The sequence below is a fragment of the Capsicum annuum genome, chromosome 5, assembly GCF_002878395.1.
Source record: "Capsicum annuum cultivar UCD-10X-F1 chromosome 5, UCD10Xv1.1, whole genome shotgun sequence".
In the NCBI taxonomy this organism is placed as follows: domain Eukaryota; kingdom Viridiplantae; phylum Streptophyta; class Magnoliopsida; order Solanales; family Solanaceae; genus Capsicum; species Capsicum annuum.
This window is the reverse complement of record NC_061115.1, coordinates 27,205,664-27,214,790: the sequence shown is the minus strand read 5'-3', so window position 1 is coordinate 27,214,790 and position 9,127 is coordinate 27,205,664. Positions and strand designations below refer to the sequence as shown.

The window sequence follows — 9,127 nt, the reverse complement described above, 5'->3', positions numbered from 1 at the left end:
GTACTCCTGAATTTTATTCAAAAATTATTATACCTTATATCTCACACCAAATGACCCCTTAATAAATGTATGTAACTAAACATATGGACGTGATGAGTGTCTGAGTGAAAACATATGAACGTGATGAGTGACTGAGGAGGGTGGTGTATGTGTTTTAGATTCATGAAGAGTTGGAGAGATACAACAGATATGGTCTCCCGGAGGTATCAGGCAGGTACTAACAACTAGGTGCACGTCATGTTTGCACTTGATTACTTCATTCATATAATGAATCAAAATATCTTCTTTTAATCTCGTGGTCTTAAACGGTGTCACGTGAAATGTTAAAATTAAAGAATTGTCAAATAAAAAGATTTTTTTTTTGAAAAAGTAGAACAAATAAATAGAAACCGGAGTATTAGGTCGTTCAGAAACGGGTAGCTAATTCTACTATCGACCAAAATGAAGCTTGATCATAAAGAATAATATATAAAGAACAATTGAAAACAAGAAAGGCACCTTCTCAACTCCAACCGGAACTAGCATGCTCATGACTAGAGGATCATCACCATTCAATACACACACATCCCCTGACATTGCGTCTTTCAAAGTCTCCCCTTTCGCCATGCAAACCTCCTCCAAGTTCGCGAAATTTTCCAAATGTGCAGCACTCACATTCAGAATCACCCTTACATCTAGCCTGCACAACCTAGAAAGCTACAAGATTTCTCCTTTCTTGCTCATCCCCATCTTCAAAACCCCACACCCCTTGACATCCCAATAAGCAATAATGCAACCCCAATCTCATTGTTTCAGTTCCCTGGGTTATAATAAACAGTTCCAATAGTTTCCAAAGCCGATGCTGATATAGTCTTTATAGTGGTTTTCCCCACACTTCCTATTAAACCAATTAAACAGACATTAAACCGGTTTCTTGAATGAAAACCCAAACTTTTTAAAGAACTCTATAGTTCATCATCCTCCACTTGTTCAAGATTCTTGGTTTATTTGGTAAAGTGAAAGTGGGGGTGTGTGGAAACGGAGAAGGATGAAGTGGAATGGTCAGTGGACTCATTGAAGCAATGGAAACAAGACGAGAGAGCGTATGAAATATTTTTGGGCATGACTGGCCACTTGCGTAGGAGTTCTTGTCACAACAAAGTTTCTAGAAATGCTTCGCCAAGCACCTTTTCCAGATCAAGAAGGAACAATCTGCATACCAACAAAAGATAAAGCAAATGAAGAAAAAGTACATTCCAATACAAAATCGGAAGGATTGTAAAATGGTAACGAGAATGCAGAAGATGTTGGTTAGAATATGACTCTTCAATTATTTTCTCTGCGGACAACAAAATTAGAAGTGCAATTGCTACAAAGCAAGATCTAGTTTCAGGTGTGAAAATTATGTAAAGTGAATTTTTTTGGAAGAATGAATATCATAGTTCTCTATTTTAGTTTCTAGAATAGTATGGTGATGAAATATTATAGGTTCTTGTAAAATGTCTTAGTATAGTGTCATGAACAAATATCTTGTAGAATTATTCTAGATATTCTAGTTTTGTGGTAGAAGATAAAGTTCATTATATTTTTCTTGTAGAATTATGTAGAAGATTTTCTAGAATTATCCCTACAGAAATATAAATAGGGGGTGATATTAGACATTTGTAACCAACCAAGACAAAACAAAAAGACAATCCAATTCAAGAAGTCTCACTACAAGAAAAGTGCTTATTACCTGGTGATTTTCATAGGGATAATGTAGTAAAATCCCCAAGTAATTTGATTACCTGCGGATTTTCTTACCAATTAGAATACAAAGGAAATATCTTCGTAGGTGATTATTACCTGCGGATTTATAAAATTCCTAGGTAATTTAGCTGCAAAAATAAATTCGCAAGTACATTTAACTGCGAAAATAAATCCGCAGGTACGTTATTTGCAATTAACTATCAAAATTTTGCATGAATTATTTGGTAAAATTTCATAAAAAAAGGATTTTACCTGTGGATTTTCACAAAAAAATTGACAAATTATTCTCCACAATGATTCCCAAGTAAATCCGAAGAAAGTTTAGAGGTGTAAATTCCTAATTAACAAAAGAAAATTTCTTGTGGATATTTATGAAAGTATTTCGGAAGAAAATTCATATGAAATGCCCCAAGTAAATCCGCAAGAATAAGTTTTCTCAAGAAGTTTTTCATGAGCATCCTCATGGAAATTTCCAAGTAATAATTACACATAAATTACTAAAAATATTTCACAATTAGTCAAAAGATTATTCAAAACCTTCAATAATTCTCAAAAACATTATTCAATACAAGTCTAATGTAAACCATTACAGCTAACAAAAAAACATAATTCATAACATCCACATCAATAATGTATATTTCTTAAATGGTCCAAAACAAAATATTTCAAACTTGAATCCTCAATAAAATAACCAACTATCAGGGTCAGAATCAGTTTCATCCATGTTATCAGGATTAGAATCACTTTCATTTACGTCGTCAAAGTCATCATCACTGTCATCCACATAAGCTTGGTTGTCTTCTTGAGATGGAAATTTATCATTTGAAGATGATTTCTTGTATACATTCTTCATCAGCAAGTCCAATTCCTTTCTCATCCTCTTATTTTTGTGTCGCTCGTTCTGTATCTGAGAATACAAATCAGCATTTGAAGCATCAACCTAAGACTTAATCATCTCATCAATTTCTTTTGACAAAGTTGACATTATAGTATCAAATAAAATCATAACAATTAACAAATATAAACATGTATATATTAGCATATAAAGAATCATAAACTCAAAGTTGATTTTCAAGATTATTGTGACTAGTACATATTTCAAGTCACTACACTCAAACCATTTTCAAATAGCTAATTGACATTTCAAGTCACTAGTGCACATTTCAAGTCACTAAACTTGACCATTTTCAAGTAACTAGTTCACATTTCAAGTCACTACACTTAACCATTTTCAAGTCACTAGTACACATTTCAAATCACTATACTTAATCATTTTCAAATAATTAATTCACATTTCAAGTCACTATACTTAACCATTTTCAAGTAACTACTTCACATTTCAAATAATTATACTTAACCATTTTCAAGTAACTACTTCACATTTCAAATAACCATACTTAATCATTTTCAAGTCACTACACTTAATCATTCATTTCAAGTCTCTATACTTAACCACTTCCAAGTAACTAATTCACATTTCAAGTCACTTTACTTAATCATTTTCAAGTCACTAGTACCCATTTCAAGTCACTACACTTAATCATTTTAAAGTCACTAGTATACATTTCAAGACACTACATTTAATTATTTTCAAGTCACAAGTTCATAATTTCAAGTAACTTAGTTCACATTTCAAGTGAATACACTTAACCATTTTAAAATCACAAGTATACATTTCAAGTAACTACACTTAATCTTTTTTAAGTCACAAGTTCACAATTTCAAATGACTACACTTAATCATTTTAAAGTCACTAGTATACTTTTCAAGTCACTACACTTAACCATTTTAAAGTCACAAGTATACATTTCAAGTAACTATGCTTAATCATTTTCAAGTCACAAGTTCACAATTTTAAATGACTACACTTAACCATTTTTAAATAACTAATTCACATTTCAAGTAACTACACTTAACCATTTTCAAGTCATTAATACACACACCAAGTCACTATACTTAATCATTTTCAAATAACTATTTCACATTGCAAGTCACTACACTTATAACATTTTCAAGTCACTAGTACACATTTTAAATCACTGCACTTAACTATTTTCAATTAACTAATTCACATTTCAAGTCACTACACGTAATCATTTTCAAGTTCCTATATTTTATTATTCTCAAGTTATTAGTATACATTTCAAGTGACTACACTTAACCATTCTCAAGTCACAAGTTCACAATTTCAAGTAACTACACTTAACCGTTTTCAAGTCACAGGATTGCAATGTCAAGTAACTACACTTAATCATTTTCAAGTCACTAGTATACATTTCAAGTCACTACACTCAAACTATTTTCAAATAGCTAATTGACATTTCAAGTCACTATACTTAACCATTTTCAAGTCACTACACTTAATCATTTTCAACTCACTAGTACACATTTCAAGTGACTACACTTGACCATTTTCAAGTAACTAATTCACATTTCAAGTCGATACACTTAACCATTTTCAAGTCACTATTACACATTTCCAATCACTACACAATCATTTTCAAATAACTAATTCACATTTCAAGTCATTATACTTAATCATTTTCAAGTTCACCTTTCATGTATTTACACCAAATTATTTTTAAATCACTCATCCACTTCTCAAGTGAGTACACTGATCATTTTGAAGTCACTAGTACACATTTTGAAATACTACACTTGATCATTATATACAGTTTTAATTTAAGATCACAAGATTTCAAAATGTTCTTTACTTTGTTAAACTCCGTTCCAAGTTAAACCAGACAAACAAATTGAAATGGAGTACTTAATATGACTTGACAATAATGCACTTCATAGTCCTACCAGTGAACCATATTACTAACTTAAATACAAATTAACTTGACAGTAATGAACAATAAAGCACTTGTTAGTCCTACAAGTCAACTACATTACTAGCTTAACGTAAAACCCCGCAAAATCCTAAGCTCAACTCAGTCTTTTAAGCTTGCTAGGGGGTCCTAAACTTAGAAAATTTTAGCAAAGTATTCAAACTTAGTGTCATTTTGGCCTTCATAAGTTGGCAACTCTACTACACGACCTCTATGACCTTAAAATATCATTCTTTAGGGTAATTCATGATTAGGAATATCAGTAGGTATTCCCGGATGAGTTTTGTATTTTTTGGACCTCGTTTGAACTATGTTTGAGAATCCAAAATAGTTTATCAACGCGATATTGATGTGGTGCATCGGCCATCGTGTAGATCAATATTTTCCTTGGCTCCCAGTGGCAATTTCCAGTGAACCAACATGGACTTGACACGGCGTGTTGGCTATTGCATTGATGCCAATAACGCGGTGCATCGGTATACGCATCGACAGTTCAGTTTTTAGTCATTAAGAAACCATGTCCTCAGGGGCGATAGGGTCTTTTTTCCATGTTTATCAGCCCCTAAAACAGGAGATTAAGCCCCTTTAGAGGCTAAATTCATTCATTATTCTCAAATTTCTCAAGAACAGAAACCCTAGGGGATCAATTTCAAATCAAGAACTCAAGAAACTACCATAAATCTTTCAGAATTCAGGAACTAAGATATGTGAAGTGTTCATCCAAGGGTATCCTTTCACCCTTGGATTCCAAGAAACTCTTTTAAAATTTAAGTTGATTGATTTTATGGATTTCTTGATGGATCTTGAATGCATTCATGATTATGATGTTAATAGTGATCTAACTCCATGATTTGTCCCAAGTTTCATGCAAACTAGTTAATTGTGAATTGAACTTTGTGAACTTCATGTTAAACCCTTGAGTTGTAAGTTGAATGTAGAATTCATGATAGCACTACATGTGTATTGATATGTGAAATACCCATGCTTCTCAAGTGTTTGTCAAAATGCCTATATGAATTGACTAGCCCAAGCATAACATGCTATTATGTGAATTTAATCTTGCACATGCCCAATGTATATCAAGTGTTTGACAGAAATGCCTAAGTGAATGTATTATTAGTAAGCTAGTACCATTCTGCCACTACAGTTATACAATGATTTATTTTTCATGCTATTGAGTCTTGGGGATATTTAATACTCGATAATTTAGCTGTATTCCTAGAGCCAGTGTCAGTTACAGAATAGTATTCAGCCATGTCACGATCAGTAAAATTCAGTCAATTACAAAACTTAGAGAAACTCAGTAATACTCAGTCAGTTAACAGAATTCAATAGTATTCCGTCAGTCCACGGAACTCAGTGAACTCAGTTTAATTCAGTTAAATAGTACGATCAGTAATAGTTCAGTCTAGCTTAGAACAATTTAGAAATCAATTCAGGGTCTATTCAGTTGGGAGTAGGATTCAGCACCGAGTGAACCCAATGATGGGGACTCACCTTCCAGTAGAGGGTGTGATCCTTAGAAGCATTCCTTGTGTTCCAGAACTACGTAGCCAGAATAGGTTGAGACATCAACCTGCCAGTTGAGGGTTGATGGGTGGATCTACCTGCCAGTTGAGGATACCACCATTCTCGTTCAGAGCATCTGCCAGATGAGGGTGAATCAACTTATCTTTACCTGTGGCACAGTATGGACACCCTTCGAATTGGGGTTACAGGTTGGACCCTAATCAGTTCAGAGAGGGGCATGTCGGTTAGATGATTACCTACCACAGTCTCAGTCTCAGTTCCAATTTCAGTATAGAACTCAGTTCAGTTCTACATATTCAGTTCTAATTTCAGTATAGAACTCAGTTCAGTTCTACATATTCAGGACTGTCAGATACAGTCACTCAGCTCAGTACGAAACTCAGCATAGTTCCATATTTAGGACTGTCAGATGTAGTCACTCAGTTATCAGTAATTCAGTATCAGTAAACTCAGATATCAGTTAATCAGTATTCAGACTCAGTAAATAGTGTTATCACAATCTCAATTATAGTTTACATATTCATGCATGTACTCTCATTCAGTTATATTTTATGTAATTCAGTCAGTATTGTTCATGCATATGAACCCATACATTTTAGCCTACCTCACTTTGTGTACCTATACATTCAAAGTACTGATGCATACCTTTATTTTGCGCTATGATGTTTTATATCATAGGTTCAGATGCACGGGCTCCCGATCGTCCCTAACAGTTATAGATTTTCAGCAGTCAGAGTTGGTCATGAGTCCTCATAGTTCGAGGACATGATTATTACTTCATCATTTTAGTTATTTTAGTAGTTCGAGGTTAGTTGGGGACTTATTCCATCAACTCCCTATTTCAAACAGTTTAGAGGCTTTCCAGACTAGAGTATTTTCAGATGGAGGTTTCAGTTTTGGTATTATTATATTGTATTCAATTTTATTTCAGTATTGAACCTTATGGAAAGTTTTTGCCTAATTTCTGTATATTTACAGCATTATTATTTAGCTATTGCAGTAGGTACCAGTCATGGATTAGCTTGTGGTCCTTCGGGATTATGAGTATCGTGTAGCTTCGGGGTACAGACTCGGGGCATTACAAACTTAGTATCAAAGCCCAAGATTCAACAGAGTCCTAGGAAGTCTGAAAGCCATATATAGTAGAGTCTTGTGCATAGGTGTGTAGGGCACCACACTTATGGACAGGAGGCTGCGAGGTGTTTTAGGAGAAATTTCCCTTTTTTTAGTATTCATGTCGTGCTACTGAGCATGAGCTCCAGTTAAACTCCTTGTCTAATCCAAATTTCTCTTTTTTTTTTTACAGAATATGCCTTCAAAGAGGACTAAGGGAATAGGAATAGGAGACCATCTAAAACCCTAGTCAGATCCTCTGGATGAATATGTCTCCCACGCTGAATTTAGAGCAGCTTTCACCACCGTAGCTCATTTTATGGTATCCTAGAATAAATATCCAGCTGGTATTCCGGCCAACCCAGTGGCCAATACTACTGCTGCCAGGATTCTGGATATCACCCGAATGAACCCTCTATTTTTTACTGGGTCTAAGTCAGATGAGGATCTTTAGGAGTTTCTTGATCAGGCGTAGAAAGTTAAAGATATTATGGGAGTGACTGCTATTGAGAGCGCTGAGTTAGCCGCATATCATTTGCAGGATATGTCCCACTCATGGTTTAAACAGTAGAAAGCAGAAAGGGATGCAGATGTAGGGCCCATAGAATGGGAGGAGTTTGCCACTGCTTTTCTGGATAAGTTCTTTCCATTGGAGTTGGGGAAAATGAAGGTTTTGGAGTTTATAAATCTAAAGTAGGGCAACATGATAGTAAAAGAGTATTCTCTTAAGTTTACTCAAATTTCCAGATACGCTCTTTATGTGGTAGCAGATAGCAGATCGAAGATGAGTAAGCATGTGTCTGGCATGTCTAATAGTATGGTCAAAGAGTGTAGGACCGCAATGTTAATTAAGAAGATGGACATATCCAGGCTCATGGTCCATGCTCAGTAGATAGAGGAGGATGAGAATAGGGAGAAGAAGAGGGAGAACAAAAAAGCAAGAATAGGTAGTTTCAACTTCGCTCAACCTAAGTTAGAAAGTGGGAATCGTTCTTAGTTCTGCTCGAAATCCTCAGTTCCAGCTTCGTCCTCAACCAGTGCTCCAGTGCTGAAATTCAGAGATGGTAATAGAGATAGGACACCAGGCCCTAAACCACAAGGTAGTATCAGCAGCGCCCGAACCAATCCCCTTTGTCAGAAATATGACAAAAACCACCAGGGTATCTGTAGAGTGGGCAGTGATAAGTGTTTTGAGTGTGGCAAGCTAGTCCATAGAGTCAGATATTGTCCCCAGTCAGGTTCTCAGGGTCAGTATAACCGTCCCCAGCTCAGTCTGGTCACCCAAATTAGTAGGGTGCTGCATCCAGTGCCACTAGTAGGCAGCACCCAAATAGACTCTATGCTCTTCAATCTCGATAGGATCAGGAAAGTTCTTCTGATATGGTCACTGGTATGTTATAAGTTTATCATTTATATGTTTATGCTTTGCTAGATCTAAGAGCTTCTTTATTCTTTGTAACTCTATATATAGCTGTCGACTTTGAAGTTAATCCCAAAATCCTAGCAGAGCCTTTCTCAGTCTCTATCCCAGTGGGTAACTCTATCATAGACTGATGGGTATACAGGAACTGTCCAATTATAATATCTCAGAAAGTCACTTCAGCAGACTTAGTCGAATTAGAGATGACTAATTTTGATGTCATTCTTGGCATGGATTGGCTTCATTCCTGCTATGCCTTAATCGACTGCAAAAATAGAATTGTCCAACTTTAGTTTTCGAATGAACCCATCCTAGAGTGGAGGGGTAGTACTTCATATCTTAGGGGTCAGTTTGTTTCTTACCTTCGAGAAAGAAAAATGATATCTAAAGGATGTGTCTATCATCTCGTTCAAGTCCAGGACTCTAGTTCAGAAACCCCTACTCTTGAATCAGTGTCAGTAGCTTGTGAATTCCCAGATGTGTTTCCCAAAGATCTCCTCGGAGT

At 35.3% G+C, this 9,127-nt stretch overlaps 1 pseudogene; it reads right to left on the bottom strand.

Annotated features, from left to right (window-relative positions):
* Nucleotides 1-429: 429 nt before the first annotated feature.
* Nucleotides 430-9,127, bottom strand: part of LOC107871716 — a 45,822-nt pseudogene continuing 37,124 nt past the window's right edge.